We start from the raw sequence: 18,726 nt of genomic DNA on the forward strand, positions 1-18,726 counted from the left end.
CACTGTAGTCTTCATTATTCACTTTCCTGTTAGCACTAATTTTTGATTATTTTGGCTGCTATAACCACAGCAAGATACAAGATCAATTTATTTCATTGTACAGGGTTGTATGATAAGATTTAGATGTAGTTTCCTCTTTGTTACTCCTAAATGTAAGGAGAAGTCTGTAATATATTAACTATAATACAACTTAAAATGACCACAGAGTCACTATAGCCACTGTGTCTTTTGAAATTTCGATTCTGGCCTGTGACTACCATTTCATGTTAGAATGAATGTTTATGAGTTGTAAGAAATCATACATAATCTTCTAGAAGGAGTGAATGTTTATAATCGTTAAATTTAACAAAATGTTAATGGAGTCTGGCAGGCAGAAGGCAGGCAGTCACTGAACTTCAATTCCAGGGTGTGTATTTTTAAAGCAGTGGACTTTTGTTTCAGAGTAACAGACTTAGCTTTACATTGACAGACAAGTAAACAGCTCATCATCTTACTCAAGGACTCATCCATGTGCTATTGTCAGATTACAGTGTTGCATTTGTCTTGCTCTCCTGCAGTGTTCCTGCAGGCTGCCTGAGTTTCCGTGAGTCTTTGGAGGAGGGGACAGCAGGAAACAACTAATACAGTCTAGGGTTCCAGCTCGCTATTTGGATTACAGTACTCATTTTTGAATGTGCAAGCGTTACAATTGCTCCTTTAATTTTTTAAAAATGTATTCTAGCATAACATGTTATAAAACAGCATATGACAAATTTCATATCAAAATTGATAGATGGGTTTACTGCCATCCTGCACATACCATGCAGTAGTGCATTTAATCCTGTGTCTACTGAGCTGTTACTGTACACACAACATTTGGGAGCTTGTTGGCAGACATATACAGGGGCATATTTGACTTGTGCTATAAAAAGCAAACCAAACAGCTCTTGAATGAGGCAATCCTTTTTACCCATGTGTGTCACTTTACTGCTTATTGAATTAGAAAACATACAAGAATCTGTTTTCAATGCGACTCATGGTGTGAGGCACCAGTTTCTAAAGATGCTACACTATTTGTGCTCTCTAGGTTATAATACATTTGGATGGTTCTGTATTGAACCTACAGTATCACTCAGTCCCTCTTGCTGTGGCTTATCTGTGTTTGTTTGACCAAAGCTTATGCTGTACCTTTATTTGATTTGCTCTCCTATAATTTGCAGTGTGCTGTTTCAATTGTATAATGCAAATCCTGCAGGTCTGCAAAACAGCATTTTCTATCTGCGTTTACCTCTTCTCTGAGTTGACAAGCAGCTTCATTGTTTATTCCTCTGGTATCTTTCTAGTTGGCATGCTTAGTCTGCCGGCCAATCTTATCTGGGCTTGGACAAAAGCCAGCTGCAGATAGTTATAGGGGGAATGGAATTGCATTAATTAAGTTCCGGTAACCTAATATGTTGAAACGCAATATGGTAAAATCAACCATTGGCATTTCCAGTATGTGGTTGAGGGTCGGGCCTCTGCATATTCCATAAAAGCATTCTGGGAAACATCCCCATTGGAAAGAGTGGAGGCCTTTGTGGCTCTGCGGTGACACAGACTCACCACAAGGCAAGTTTTCGTCTATGTCCTGGTTTTGTAATGACTTCTCATGTCTACTCACAGTTCTAAATGCATTCCCATCTGTGAAATGCCAAACAAATTAAATCTAACGCACAGCGATTGGATTCAGTCATACTCCTCATTATGGCCATTAGAAGCCAATGAGGTATTGCAAATATTTTATTGCCAAATTTAATGAAGCTGCAGTTCTCCATTTGGATTTCTAAGATATTTGCATATGCCAGCTCCACACGGCTGACTGTAATGAAGCTATTCTGCAGACCTTGATCCAGCATTATGGCATCAGCCAGGTGTATGCAAGCAGCTTTAATCCTGCGATGCATGCAGATCAAAAGTGTAGATTACAGCCTCCATATACAGGTCAGCAGGGATGATTATCAGTAATAGCAAAAGCTGTACAGCTAAAGGCCTGTGGAGGTGTGGTTAGGGCAAATCTATGCAAGTTCATAGGTTTCTACCCTAAAGGCCAGATTTCAGCGTACCTAATTGAGTTGCAGATGTAATACATATTTATGTGCTGAGAAGCTTGGTGGGATGCATGTCCAAACGGTCTTAAGGCTCCCGATTCGTTTTGTTTTTGTGCACTGTTTATGTGCCTGTTTTTGAATACTGGATAATACTGTGTACTAATACTGAATTGGTAATTAATCACTGCTGCATTTTTTTTCACCAGTCTTTTGGTAAAGGGGATGGTATTGACTTAAACAATGGCAACAGCATGAAGGTTCATTCCCCAGGCTGTGGTGCTACACTACTGCCATCTAGTGGGAGGTTGCTGTTGGAGGACAAATGGGTGTCATGCCTCACATTTAGTATTCATGCATGCATAACTAAACCTGTCAAGCTCTTCAGGCCAACTTGCAGAATTTTGATGCAAAAAGAGCACTAATAAAACAACCCCCTGTAGTCGATGGAGCCCAATGATGAGAGACAGTAGTTTTTCTGAGAACTAAATATTAGTATTAAACTGAGATAATTGAAAGACATCAAGATTATATTTCTTAGAAAAAACATGAACAAATCATCCACATATGTCTAAATATCAGATGGCAGAAAGGTAAGGTTTTGCACACCGCCAGTATCATCTGCTTTCTTTCCCTTTTAGTGAATGGCTCTCCTTTATTTTACACAAGACAAGAGCACCGCCATGTGGTCATCTAGGTGTTAAGCACAAAGCCAACTGAATGAAAACATGATGATTTATTGTATATTAAGATGACTAAACTGAATATTTATCATGTGGCCACACACATATTCATTTTCAGGCACAAGTAATAAAAATGGAACAACTTATACAAATTTATACTGTATATATTTTACACAAAGAGAGTCATCAGTCAGTTTTGAAGATAAACAAAGCCAGATGTTGCTGAAGCATTATACTGCATGATGCTGTGTAATGTTTTTTGTATCCTTCTGCACCAAGTGTAAAACAAGGATTTAGTGGAAGCATTCAGTTGGATAATTTACCTCAAGTGGTATGAAGGGCATGCAGTGAGTGTGTGGATTTCATCTAAAATAAGTCAGCTCATCATTTATTTTTATTTATTTATCGCTGCAGTAGATCTCTATCTGGACGTGGTGTATAGTTTATTCCAGGGGTTCCAAACTTTTCATGTCAAGGACCCCCAATAATAGATGCACATTAGACCACAGGTGCTGAATATGAGACAATTTTGTCTTAAGGTATCCCCTCTGAGTAAGTTTTTTTAACTTTTAGGCTTGAAGATAATGAAGTTTTCATAGTCATTCAATGATCAAACTAGAAATACTATCAATTACAATCAATCAAAACAGTCTGTGAAACCTGTCAACTTGTTGTTCTAAATCCTAAAAAATGTGAATTTTTTAAAAAATATTCCATTCCTCCTTTTTTATGGGGACCTCCTACAACCCACCCAAGAACCCATGTTGTTGTTTGAAAATCACTGGTTTGCTCTACACGCTGTTATTGACAGAATTCTTCCTAGTATTAAAGTTTTGTATGACCCAATACAATTGAATTCAGCAATGTATGTTGTTCAGAGTGAAAACACTGTAGTAAATCAAACCTGTGGCAGTACCTTCCCTTAAGCACAGCTAAGAAACGTACGTGGAGCAATATCTGAGTCACCTGGCTCCGCTGCTGTTTTGACATCATCCAGCAGAGGTAGACTATGACTTTCCTGTCCCCAGGTAAGCTCTACATCATCTTTTGTTTGTTAGGAAAGCTGCCATTACTCTGAATTTAGCCAAATGCTACTGCAACAGTTAGCAACAGTGAGTCCAATATATTGGTTTTTCCTGCACAGAGGAATGTGAAAATGAACGAGTATTGCTCTCCTCTATCTCAGCAGCCACTGTGTTAATGCCCTCGAGCAAGGCACTCAGAAGAGCCGCTCCATGCTTAACAGTACAATATAGTGGCTGCACTGAGCCACGGTATCTCTCAGGTCTAAATATAAGTAGCAAATACAAAGTGTGCTGTTTAAAAAAGAACAAGTAAAGTAGCAAACTTCTGCTGCATTAAAAAAAAAAAAACTTCAGCAAATGAGATGCAGGCAGCAGTGCACAAACACTGCAGGAGGTCTGGAGCCCTGCTGGCATGCTGAATCAACACTTCTTCAAGAATGGTGCTGCAGTATAGCTGACAATGTGTCAATAACTAATGTGTAAACATACAGTAAGTCCACCACAATATATTCAATATTTTTGACACAGTAACCACTTTGAATATGTGTTTACTGTAGTATATAGTATATATGCATAAACTATATACTGTATCTTTTACAGTAGTCATTTCCAAAGACTGCATCGTGACCCACAGATGGGTCGCAGGAGATTTTATTTGGGTTGCCAAATAAATTCTGCAAATTTAAGATTTATATCTACACCTTTTATAAAGCATTTAAAATATGTATACTGTTTTACCAGTGAGAGGAAATAAAAACGATGTAACGTGTTAACCCTGCCTAAATTAATTTACTCTCATTTATAAAGTATTCGACATGTGTATGTTTTCAACAGCATGCTTCAAAATAATATAAGGTGATGCTGAAATTGAAGTAAAAATGGTCAGTAAAGTTCATTTATGCATATATTAATGTGAACTGGGTCACAGTGGTTTGTCATTTTAAAAAAGCTGTTCTCCATAGAAAAAAAAGGTTTGGGAAATACTGCTGTATATTATAGCCTAAGCCTCATATTTGTTTCTGTTACTTGAAACAAATATGAATATGAATATGTGAACATGTGCTATTTTGTGTGCCACTTAGCATGATAATTTCAACAAAGTGTTCTTGGTGGTTCCTAGTTTGTTGTACTTCTTCAGGTTTTAACAAACACAAAAAAGTTTACTATACATGAAAGCCTAACCTTAATCCTACCAAAAGTACTCAAAGGGTATACTTTTTTCCATATCTATATCATTGTCTTTGTCAATTACTGTAACTTGTTCCCAATGACTTTATATAATTGTTTTGTTTCTGTCTTGATTTGTGCTTTTTAATAATACCAATGTATTGGGATGATCCCAGTCAAAAGCAATCTTTTCTATCTCTGCAGTTTTAATAGATGGAACTATTTATAGATTGAGTTCATGTTTGCCATGGGTCCTAATTTAACACACTACCAGAGGGGTAGGGGCACTCTGTCATTCAGTCGTTTTGAAGCAGACAGACACAGATGCTGCAGACACACTTTTCCTCATGTGCTCTATTTTTGTTTTTTTCACAAGATGCAAATTAACTTTGTAACTTTCCTGAAATAATAATAATGATCTGTTCTCTATCTTCAGATGGCATCAACTACATAAGTAAGGAGGCGGCTGTTTAGCTCAGTTGGTAGAGTGTCCGCCCCATGTATGGAGGCTATCAGTCCTCTGCAGTGGCCGCTGGTTCAACTCCCACCTGTGCTCCTTTGCTGTGTGTCTTCACCCCACTTTCCTGTCTACTCTTCAGCTGTCCTATCAAATAAAAGCAAGAAAAGCCCAAAAACATAACTTAAAAAAATAATACACAACTAATAATGTCATAAGAAAGAAATACCTTCATATTTTGCTATGAAGGTGGTTTCTTACAGTAGTGTATTCTTTGGGCCCCCAGAGACCAGTTGGTGGTACATGAATGTTAAATATGTTGGATGAGGGTTAAAAGCCTTCAACAGCTACATTTTTCTTTAAAATCTTTGCACACCCATTTTTTACAAGGACAAGGACAAATTTACTGTAAGGACTTTCGAAGCAATGCCGGTGCCCTTTGAATGTAAATGTGCATCTACAGTATGCAGCTTTTAAAAGCATGACTAAGAACATTTCATCTCAAAATCCCTGCCTCCACCTTTTACTCTCTAGGAGGAATGCACTTCGGAAAGTTTTACTCCTGTATCATCCTCCTGTTTTAAAAAGTGCTGTAGTTGCACATACACTTCCCAGTCATATATTTTACCAAATGAAACATTGATGTTCCCTCTAAAGCCTCCATCCTTCTTACTACATGTTTCACAGACAATAGCACTTTGCCAGCAATTTGTTTCAGCCAAGATGTATGGTGTGATAAATATTTAAAATCAAATTTGGCAAAAAGACATAGATGGATGTGCCACCCCAGGCTGTCGTGGGAGCCACACACTGAAGTACAGGGACGTCCCTGCCCAACTCTCATATCCACACATACACACAGGTGCACACACACATATACAGTACAGTACCTGTAGATGTGCACATCTTCCAGATCTATCACTATTACTTCACTGTTGCACCAAAGACCTGTTTTTTTTTCCTGTGTACTGTATGAAGGTGACAGTGTTTGCATTGTGGACATGCATGTGTGTGTGTGTGAGCAAAACATTGGGCATTGGAGGCATGTGCAATACATAAAATGCAAAATGTACGAGTGTTTATGAGCAAAAGAGTTGTTGGCATGGTTGTGTGTGTGCATCGAGGCTTGGGGTGGTGGGGGGGGGGCCTGGTGCATCGTGGCAGTGTATGGATGAGGCAGAGTGTTGGTGTGTTTACAGTCCAAACACTCCTGCTGTGTCTGCTGAGAGTTGTCGGCTCTTTGCCAGGGATTCACTCCAGTTGCATGACCACACACATACACACACACGCTGTTGATTTGTTTGAGCATGGGTTGAGAGAAATTAGCCAACAAGCAAACCCAAGCAGAGTGACCACATACTGATTTCATGCCCACTGATAGAAGCAAGTCTTTTCCTGCTGGGTGCTAAGTTGAGAAAAGCATGAGCCAACATTGCACTGATTTTTACTGCAAACATTTCATTGCAATTAAATGTTTTGTTTTTTTTTTGTTTCAGAACACACAATGAGAGATTGCAGCGAAGGGTATGACTCAAAATTCTCAGAGGACTCATCTGCATATTTCTGGGAAAGACGGAGCTGCCACTATTTGATGTTTTAAGGGTTTCAAAAGCATTATTAAATTCAATAATCTTCAAAAATACTGATTTCTGTTGAGATTTCAAGTAGCTTTCCTTAAAAGGACAGTTTGGCTCTTTTCAAATGGATATCTAGTCAGTGTTGATGGTAAATGTAGTCAATTGAAACCAAAAATTCCTTAATGCATTCTATATTGGTCAAAATGCTGAGTTCCCCTGTTCCCTGAGCTGTACCGGCAGTGTCTACGTGTACCAGGATGCATTGCAGATGAGCTTTTGAAACCCACACCCATATTACTGTGTATTACCACCCTAGCCTATAGGAATTACTTTGTAGGCCAAAACATAGTGTTAGATGACAAAAATACTCATCTTGCATGCCCCCTGGCTACCCAAAGGTGGAAACTAGAAATCCAAACGGAAACAGCCTGTAGCTCTTCCTGCATCCCATCAGTATAGATTCTGCAGCATTATAGTATATTCTCCTGCTCCTCTGATGTCCCATTTGGGAAGTATTATTTTGACTGTAATGTGTGCATAAGCTTTGTAGTTGTATCTGGAAAAAACACTAATGCTTACAGGTTAGGTAAGGTATGTTATATCATATAATATACCTTACCCAACCTGTTAAATCATTTTTAACAGCACATTTTAGTGCAGATTATACAGTTTATTCATTAACAACACAATATTGTTGTTGTTTATTTAAAGAAATATACAGCATATATTTCAAAGTAATTAAGTCTTCTTCACTGAAGTTTTAGGATGGGGGAGAGGTGGGGCGGTGCTCTAGTGCCTACTATTGACCAGCTGCCACTGGTTATATGCTGAATCCATTTGCCTGACTAATCTAGGTCAGTCTTTGCGGACAGCAACTAACAGTTACAACCAAATACCATATAACTAATTATATATGACCTCACTGAGTGCCCTGGAGGTGAACTGGTACCTCTCCAGCTACCAGTCCACCTCCATATTGACTGGACTTAAACTGGCCACCCTCCAGTCCCCAAGCCAAGTCCTTATATGGACTGATGTCACCTTAAGACTGAAGACTGAATATCAGTCAAACTCAGCAGATATTGGACTTACGCATGAATTTTCCAGTGTTACTGGTTTAGTTTAACTATAACTTGAAATGCGATGCCCAGATGATGTGTAAACTAAATATTAACTCTATCATCCTAAGAGAGATGAGAGATCAGTGTGGGTGATACCTGGTTGATGTATAACCACTGAAATGCTGCTCCATTTGTCACCATTTAACAGTAAATGCTCAGTTTCCGGTGCTTGTCATCTGATCTGTGATGACTAATAGCCTGGGTATAGATGGCTGATAAAGGCACAGTGTAAATAATCTGCTTGGGAACAGATGATGCCCCCTGTACTGTACCTGCCTGGCCTCTCTAGTGGCTTTTATAAAGCATTAGGAAAAGTGCATGGAAGTGCCCACTTTGGGATTGGTTTGAAAAATATTGCTCTACTTCAGTCATTAATCAACTTACCTGTGCTGGCTGAGCTTCGCCTTTATTAAAGTTGGCTGTGTGTTTCTGGATTGTGAAGAATGCACCATCTTTTTGGTTTGGTGAACATTACCAAGGATTTCTTTTGAGATAAATGTCACAAACTCATGCAGCCCACTGAAGGGATGCAAAGGGATGAAACAGTCACAATTACAGTGCTGTTGGTTTACTACTTACTTCAATGGTTTGCAAATAAATGATCATTTTTTAAAAAATGCATTAAACTACATGTACCAGCAAATAAAAACCACAAAAGAACACTGTGGTTTTTTTTTTTAAGATAGCACAGACACATCGAGAGACAGGGCCAAAATCTTATTTAACTGTCTCTTGGCAACAAGATGTTCCTGTGTGATTATAACAATGCTGTGAGAAGCTGTTGCTTTCAGAGTATCCCCCGAAATATCATATCTGTAGGAACACTATCTCAGCTGAAAATGTCATGTCAAAGATATAGCTCCTAGTAGGAAAAATGAAGTGGACGCTGAGGTCAGAGTGGCTGTGTTTCAAGCCTAAATGACAAAAAACAATAGCTGAGAACTGAAGAGATGGCAAGTTTCATAATGCAATGTAGTGATGTGGAGACAACATTTCTGTTTTATTTAAACTGAACCCAGCCCTCCCATTGTGTGATGTGGTAATCAAACTGCATGAGAGCTAGTGATTAAAAGTGGTACAAGGCTGCTCTAAAGTAACAAAAGGTTGGGTATTATAACTTAGAGCAAAGAAACAAACACTTCAGATCTTGTAAGTTTAAGTAGTAGTAGCAATACTACAGTGTAGAAATACTGTGACATGTCAGTGTCATGCATTCCATTTTTTACTAAAGTAAAAGTACTAAAATATTGGCATCAAAGTATAATAAATAAAATAAAGTAAAATATTCTTAATGCAGGAAGGTCCTTTTCAGAATATTGTATTATATTATTGGGTTATAATTACTGATGCACTGATGTGTTCATCTCTTTAATATTGCAGCTGGTAAATGCGGTGCTAATTATAAATTTTGTACTTAATCTGCTGGTCTGCCTGTTAGTTTCAGTGAAGTTTCATCTTAATCTATGATTTAGTAAAATTATTTTAGAATACCCTTTCATTATCTTTTGCATGATCAATGTGAATGTGCAAAGTAATTAGTTATTAAATAAATACAGAGAGGTTAAAAAGTACAGTATTTGCCTCATGTAGTGGAAAGTAGAAGTGGGAAATAGCAAAACATGAAATTTAAAGCAAAGCACCTCAAAATTCCACATAAGTAGGCCTACAATACTTGAGTAAATGTAGCCCACTTTGTTAAGTCTTTCCTGTTTCATGTCTTTCATTTGATATCTTGAATGTTTTTATTTCCCATGTAATCTGATATATATATGGTATGAAGAAATTATTATTTATTGTTTTTCACTGAAATATATATATATATATATATATATATATATATATATATATATATATATATATATATATATGCTACTGTCATATTTCCTATGATAAAGCCAATTTGTGTTAAGTTAACAGCAGAAATGTAGTTCATCCTTTTAATGATATAAAACAACAATTTACTATTTACAATAAGAGCATGTAAATCAAGATGACTGCTTTCATTCACTGCGGTGAGGCAGAGAGAATGACGGGAAGAGAGGCAGAGGTGAAAGGTCAACCACCACCTGAACGGGACAGCCCATCAGAGAAAGTGGGGCTTGTCAGTGTCACCACAGAACAAAGTCGGGTACAAGTTCGCTCTTCACAAAAATATTTTGCGGAAGCGGAAAAGAAGAGCACGACCAGAGCAGAGAGAGATTTGAAAGCGGTCACGGTAAACTAACACACGGGAAGTTTTTTTTACTCACCTGTCATGGAGAGGTGCGCCGTGAAAAACATGATGGGCAACATGATGCTACTTGCTAACGCCACTGCGCCACCTGCTTCACTGCAGTAAGTCAATGAACCGGCCTGTTTACTGAGTTACTTCATATGAGGTGAAATGCTAATTCTTAGTTTGTTCTACACATTTTTTAAATGCACACAGCTCCACTGTTTTACTACTTAGCTCGAAAAAACCTACGTCACGCTATGTTAAACCCTCCGTTTCCTCGGTTTATTAATATAACATTATGCTACAGGTGGTATTAATATCCAGAAGTATTATAACGGTATGTACTGTAGGTTTGATTCGTAGCGTGGCGGAGTAATATTTGTTTTACCGTGTTGGATATAATTCAACACAAAGTACCTTAGTGCTGTAGGCTTATGTGAAGGTGCAATAACACGGGACCCTGTCACTGTCACGACAGAGGACATTTTCCTGCTATGACTCATGTCATAGCAGTAGAAGCACAGGTGTAATTAATCACGTTAATGATGGCTAAATTCCACTCAGGTCTTCCAGGTCCACGGTCATGCTATTATGCTTGCTAGCTGAATGACATGGCCATAATTAGTGTTATTACTCACACCTGTGCTTATTCTGCTATGACAAATCAAAATGTCCTTTGTAAAAAGGCCTGAATCAGTAAACAGTAAATGTAGTTATCTGACTAGTTGACTGATACAGGTTTTTTTTCTTATTGTGCTTGACAAACAGAACAGGCTCTGAGGTTTGAGACACGCTGTTCAGAGGAGGTTTTTTCAGTCATATATTCATTGCTTTTAGCCAGATAGCTTGTACATCTAACTGTACTCACAAGGTGTAGCTTATTTTTTTCATCCTGACTTTCCACCAGGACTGTGATGGATTTTGGGACACTTTGAGGAAATGAATGTCAGACTCAGTTTCCTTCCCACCCAGTGTTGACCTCCTAGAGTTTTATGTCATAATTTCCATTACTTTACCCTGGTCCTGCTTATGAACTTGTTCATTAGGGGTTTTGGAGTAGAGGTGCGACGATTAGTTGATTAATAGCTTTGAGTCAAACTGTCTCTGGTTTCAGCTTTTCAAATATGAGCTCTTTCTGGTTTCTTTACTCCTTTATGACCTCCTTTATGAACTGAGTATTATTGGGATATTTAGATATTTGAGAACTTAGCCTTGGGTTTTGGGAAACGGGGATCAACATTTTTTTTTTATCATGGACCAAAAAACTAAGCGATTAATCAAGAAAATGATCGACAGATTAAAAGATAATGAAAAACATCATTGGTTGCGGCCCTATTTTGGAGATAAAGACAAACTGTCACAAATTTTGGCCTTAAGATTTTAAAGATGTTGCAGTTTTCTGACGTTATGTAATATTTATCTAACTGATTTGAAAACACTGTCAAAACAAAGTAGACCTGTTATGAAACATTTGGAAGTTTTTCCCAATAGTTACAAAGGTATGCCATCATGTTGGAAGAGTGACAGTAAAGTAAGATTATAGAGTAAGATTATAACTTTCTTACATCTTCCTCTCTGATCTTGTCCTCCTTTTGTAGTAGATTTTGAACACCTTTCATAGCAATTTAAATTTTTCTAGTTTTTTAGAGAAGATGAGGCAACAACACTGCAATCTCTCTTTTGTTGTCACTCCTCTGGTGTGGTGGTGTATTCCTCTTAATCCTCTCTGCTCTCCACATATAAGATATGCCCGAAGTGACATTTGTAGCGTGGTTTTGGTTCAGCCATTCATTCTGTAGGGGTCACTACTGAATGTGAATTAAGTTGAATGTAAATATTCTTAGCCCTCACACACATTTTTTTCATGTTACTGCTTAAGGCCCAATTGTTCCTCTATGGAAAATTATTTATATGTATCTGCCATATCTCTCTCTTGTCTAAAAATAAATGAATCATTTTGTTGCTATTATTAGGTAGGGCAGCTGAAAACTTGCTGAAAACAGCTTAATATGTTGAGAGAAAGAGGGGATAAACTGCAGCAGTGTTTTTTGTACATGGAGTATGCACCCTACCAGGTGAGCTAACAGGGTGCCTCATATGTTTCTCTTTTTTTTCAAGTTGTTTTTGGGCTTTTGCCTTCATTGTGATGGTGACAGCTGAAGAAATGACAGGAAAGGGGGTAGAGAGGAATGGAATCACATGCAGCAAATGGGCCGCAGGCGGGAGTCGAGCCGGCGGCCACTGCGGAGTACTGACAGCCTCAGTACATGGGGTGCACGCTCTGCCAACTGAGCTACAGGGGCACCTCCATATGTGCCCCATATGTTTGTCTTTAACACACAATCTAAAACCAATGATGATATGAAAGATTTCCATAAAATGTCACTGACAAGAAAAACTTAATATTTTGAATGTTTGCAATTGTAGTTGAGGATCTCATTTGTGGTCATTTCATCACACATGCCTTAGTTTTAAAGGGACACCTCACCCCAAAATCAAAAATGCATGTTTTTCCTCTGGCTTGTAGTGCTGTTCATCCATCTAGATTGTTTTGGTGTGAGTTGCTGGTTTTTGAGATATTTGCTGCACAAATGTCTGCCTTCTCAGACAGATGTTTCAGTGTAATGGAACTACGTGGCTCTCGGCTTGTGGTGCTCAAAGCGCCAAAAAAGTACATTTGATAAAATTCAACAGCAGTGTCTATATCCAGAAATCATGACCTGCTTACTGAAGATAATCCACAGACATTGTTGTGAGCAGTTTCATGTAGGAACTATTTTCTTTCTAGAAAGAAGTTTTCAGGTGAACTGTCCCATTAAGAACAGCTCATACTGTAATGTGTGGGGACAATCTTCTGTCATGATAACATAATTATGATGTAAAAGTAATTTTACATAATGGTTAAGATATATATCCTACAGTATTTGTTCCATAAATTCAATTATGAAAATTTAGAAAACAATTAAGACTCGTAAATCTAGAGACACACTTGTTCGACCGGCCTGAATATCTTGGAAAGTTGACAAAATGAGATGTAAAAACATCACCTTGGACTTTGGGATGGATATTTTTCACTATTTTCTGTCATTTTATCAATGTTGCAGACCTGGATTAAACATGACAATTAATTTTAGTCTTTGACATCCTAAATAAAACAAATTGTACACAGGCAACTAAAACTTGACTTTGGGCAAGCTTTCTGACACACTTGCCCTTCTGGGCAAGTGAAAAAATAAACATTAACGTTGAGCCGTGCATACTTCATCACATTTGATTATTTTCCTCTTTTATTTGGAACCTCCATGCAAACAAAAAACCTGCCTCACTTGAGACAACAGATAAAAATGAACAATTCTGAACAGTAAACCTAAAATTCTTTCAAAATGAAAACTTGAATGTTCCAAGGTGTTAAAGACTTTAAGATTAAGGGGTGCAAGCCTGTAGTGGTAAGCAGTCCTGCTGCCCAAATCACGTTACTTTGCAGGGCTTGTGAATTATGGGCCTGTGTAACTACGCTGGCCGTTACTGTACTGTACAGATATACATGATTGCAATTATATTTAATTTTTATTGTATTTAATTGCGTAATGCTGTGTGTACTTCAACTGAACTACTTCATCCTTATATTTTGCTGTTAACATCCTCCTTACAGATTTAAGGTCAAACTGGTGCTTTGTAAATACTGACACTCTTTGATGCAGCCTGGCTGTGCTGGCTAAGCAGTTATTTTAGTACACTTTACCCAGCATTGGCAGGCATGTTTTTCTTTTCTCTTAACTAAACTAACATCCCACTTATTTTCAGCCAAGCAACTTCCTAAAGGTTCTCTGACAGCGTTTGCACACAAACGAGTACAGAGGAGGCGGAGGACGAGGTGGAGTAGGAGGCAGGCAGAGGAGGTGGAAACAGTAGAAAGGAGCTTTCAAAGCAAGCTGAGCCACCAACTGCTCCTGCACATCTTTTCTCTTATCTTAATAAGTAATGAGGCTGCCACAGGCTGACAATGAAGTATTTTGAAAATAGTTCTAATGTATGGCTTTGAAAGGAGTGGCTGGGCATTGATGTATGGCACAAACAGGCTTGGAAACAAGTGAAATATTAATGGGCTGTTTCCCAAGAGTTAATGTGGGATTTACCTGATTGCTTTGGTGAGAGATGGGGGCTGGGATGAGGGTACTGGGGTAGCAGGACAAGGATATGACTGAGACTTGGATGATTAGAGTGATATGAGGGTGTGGAGTTGCCTTTCAGTAGTCACACTTCTAAAATACAGCCATCCAACACATAAATTAACAATCATCAAGTTCAACTCACTGCTCACTGGCAAGTCAAGAAAAATTACAAGACGCAAATATCAAACCAAACAGACTGAAGTGCCTCTGTATAATTGTAGGATACCGAGAACACAATTTACACGTTTCTCTGTTAGAATTAAACAAAGCTGTTTTTGTATTATTTCTATTTATAAAAGCTAGTTCAACTTCTGCTTATTAACTCTTGCAAAAGGAATAAACACAACGATTCATCTCTTTTCCTGCTGCTAATTAATCACCTGAGACTATTGGATTTACACTTTGTCAAACCAGCCTATCATATCTGGATACACCACAAGGGAGCAGCAGTGTAAAAGGAAGAGAGCTCAGCAGGTTGTTTAAATGCACGAGACTGGAGGACAGCTGAATTCTCTTTCTATTTTGACATTAAAGTGGCAATTTTCTGATTTGATGGACATGCAGTGAAAAAAAGTAAAACAAGCAGCAAGAACAAACAAAAAAAAATCACAGTTTTAGTGAAAAGTCAAAACTAGTATGTTGTTCTCAGGTGCCCCCTTTTACTCTGCTGAAATACAGATCCTCATCGTGAAAGTTCTTTGGAATAGATTTACTAATGTGTTACCAACAGTACAGGAATAGCAGAAAGGCCCACTGTTCAAATCGTGTGGTGAAAGAGTGAGCATACAGTAATAGTTTAAGTGCTTTACCCTGGAGACGAGGCCTAAAACAACACTGACGCACAGAATTAAAAAGTTCCGTTTGAGAGCAGCAGTGGCATCCCAGAATGCTTGGAAATGCCACTCAAGCACTGGAAAGGTCAATAGTTAGAATAACTTTCGTTAGAGGAAAAAGAAAACTTGGCTGTACCATCACAAATTGCTTCCAGATTCTTTCTTTCTCTCCGAGCGAGTTATTACTAAAATTGAGTGCAGACACTGACACCATTTTCGCAGAATCATACTTTTCTCTTTGAAGTGCAGAATGAGCGGGCACCCTCCTAAATCTGAAACATGGCCCCCTTTCTCGTCAAGTCACCCACTTCCTATTATTGGATTTGTGACATCAGTGCCCCTCTGGGATTTTGTTGCACACGAGGTTAAGGAATGGTTGTTGATTGACGGAAAATTGCCCAATATTTCACACAAATGTCCTAGTTTCACCTCTGTACTTGTCTGTGATCCCTGCATGTGTTGCTGAAAGGAATCATGTTTTCGGCAGAATGTAGAAAAAACTTTTTCAGTACCTCGCATAACACAGTTCCTTGCTGTACTAAACCAATGGTAATCTCAGTGGTTGCCATGGTGTATTATGTCATGAGGCATAATCATCTTGTGCTGTCCTGGAAAGTTTAAGAGTTGCTTCTTCTAGTCCATATTTTTTTAAACATAGCTCTTGAGGTATTGTGGTTGAAATCAATATATAGGTATTGTAATACTGCGTTCTTTTAAGTTATTTTATTAACTGTGGACACAAGTACTTTTTTTTTAACACATTCAATTTGACCAGGGAAATGCAAGCCTGAAACCAGTTTCCATACAGCAACAAACGATGCTTGTTGTTCTTTATTTGACCAAACAGTGGTTCTATAGACAAAAAGTAACCAGGGTAGTAACTTCAAAAACTTAACTCACCTCCTTCTGCCAGTTTGGTTACAATTAGAGCCTGACCAGTATGGGATTTTTTTAGATAGATACCGATTTTAGATTTAGCAATATTGTGGTCAGTATAGTGAATTCCTGAGCTGAAATAAAAATAGACCCTGTGACATGTGCACCATTTTTGCACTATGTCACTGTGCAAAGATACTGAGAAGGCTACTTCCTGTAACTACTACAACAGGTTACATAAGTAGAGTAAAAGGGACCATCAGCGAGAAGATCGGCCATATCTATATAGTTATTCTTAATACCTGCCACTGGGTCGGATTCTCCTCAAAATCAGATGAAACAAGCCTGTGCTTACATTTACCCAGTCAAAATTACAGTGGGTAGTATGTAAGCAAGTTTAAGGGAAAGATTATTATAATCTTATTTTCGATTGTTAAGACTACCCACAGGGGCCTCCAAATTCATTCCAATATGAAAGTCCCTCGTTTTAGCTTTAAGTTAAATATTCTTTAACATATTAGTTACATGTCAACTAATTCTAGAAATGAACACTGTGGAAATTAAACAAATTGCTAAATAAACAACATCACTGTTCAGTATCAGTCAATTGCTGAATACTTCAGTCCTGCCAGTCAAGGCAGAGGCAGGTTGTAAAACAAGAAGCATAACTCAGCATTTACATCTCCCAGGAAGCTCTTCTTGTCCTCATAAATGTTATCCATTGTGCTACATCTAAATTACCCCAATCATCGTATTCTGCATTACATGTTCTGTAAAAAAGTTTTCATATAGGTGCATATTGTAAAACATGTAGGCCAATATCAGGTTCACAGTGGGCTCCAGTTAGAATTTACATTGTGTTGAGCTTTACATTTACGATTATAAATCTGCTTCTGCTGAACACTCATGTAGTACAAATAATGGTGATTATGTGTTATTCAGTCTTAAGATAAACCTATAGATGTATTGATCAAAACTATGATAACAGGACTCATGTTTTAAAAAAACCAAGAATTTCTTTCATAGGCTGTAAGGACTCCCACTGCTGTAAACGACTTACTGATTAGTTTCCTTGTGATGTTTCACAGTGTTTGGTACTTTGGATATCAGCTCTCCAAACAGGCTCTATTACTCAGGTTTAACTTCTTCGTTTAGAGCCCAAAGTGCCTCCACTGTGTGTGCGATAGCTCTTTCACGTTGTGATTGTTCTCTTTGTGACTGGAAGTGTAATGTGGGGTGTTAAGTGAGCCCTCCCCAACACTATAGTGCCACTGCTCTCAGCTAGTTTGAGAAAGACACATGGTGGCTGTGACAAGTCGACTTTCTCATCTTCTGTCAATCATTGTGTCACACACAAAGAAAGCCTTTACCTCACAGTCTGCTCCAATTAGGCCTTACAATGTGATTTTTTTTCATGCGCAGTTATTTTCATTTTACCTTTGGAAAAAATATACTCAGTTACAGTGAACTTCTATTTCACTGGCTGATCAAGCACATTTAGTCACCATAATATCCTGTCCGAAGGCCACATTTGCCAAACTCAGGCTCTCCTCCCCTTTTCACTCCTTCTGAACAGAGAACCACTGCTACTTGAAATGAAAAGCAAATATTAATATTCGCTGGTGTTACTCTGGAAGGTAAAATATGGGAGGCCCTGGGGGATTATACATTCCCCACTTAATGACACATTTACTTTCCTGTTCTGTGGGTGTTTTTTTTCCCTGAAATAACTGTCATCCAAAATCTTTATTGTACAGATGATAGCGTTCAGTCCTCCTGTTTTATTGGCTTTTAAGAATATTTAAAGTAAAAAAAGAGGTATAAAGAATATGGCTGCACTTCTTTTTAGGGCTGCAACTAACAGTTGTTTTAAGTATCAGTTAATCTGACAATTATTTTCAAATTTTAGTCTTGTTTCCCAGAGTCCAGAGTGATGTCTTCAGATTGCTTCTTTTGTCCAACCAACATTTAAAAACCCAATGACTCTTCATTTACTGTCATAAATAACAAAAAAAAGCATCAAATCCTTAAATCTTTAACAATTTTGCTTGTAAAACTTTTCAAGCAACTAATCGATTGTGACTAATTTTGACAGCTCTATTTAATTTTACTGGTTGTCTGTATTAAGTTTATTCAGTATATAGAATCCTATGAAACATGCATATCAAATTAATATACAGTATAGTGTGCAGAGTTTTAATTATTAAATAGATTAGCAGCAGTATTGAACATAAATGAAGTTTTCTGGGTTTGACAGTCTTGTTCTTGAGGTTATGAACCAATGACCAGAATAACAATTTTTTTTTTCAAAATGAAATCTGAGTTTACATTATCTTAAATGTATAACTATATAGAAACAGTTTATCTAAAATCTTTTTTTTTTTTTTTAACACATAGACACAATAATTTATACCAGGTTCTAGATATGAGTTTGTCAAGGATGTTTTTGTTCTATTAATGAAATTTTTCTACCAAAGATGGACAGCTTTGCACAAATGATTTAGAACAGTAGCTCAAAGCTACAATCCCCAGCGCTG

This window comes from Lutjanus erythropterus, chromosome 1, assembly GCF_056507025.1.
Source record: "Lutjanus erythropterus isolate fLutEry1 chromosome 1, fLutEry1.hap2, whole genome shotgun sequence".
NCBI lineage: Eukaryota > Metazoa > Chordata > Actinopteri > Lutjaniformes > Lutjanidae > Lutjanus > Lutjanus erythropterus.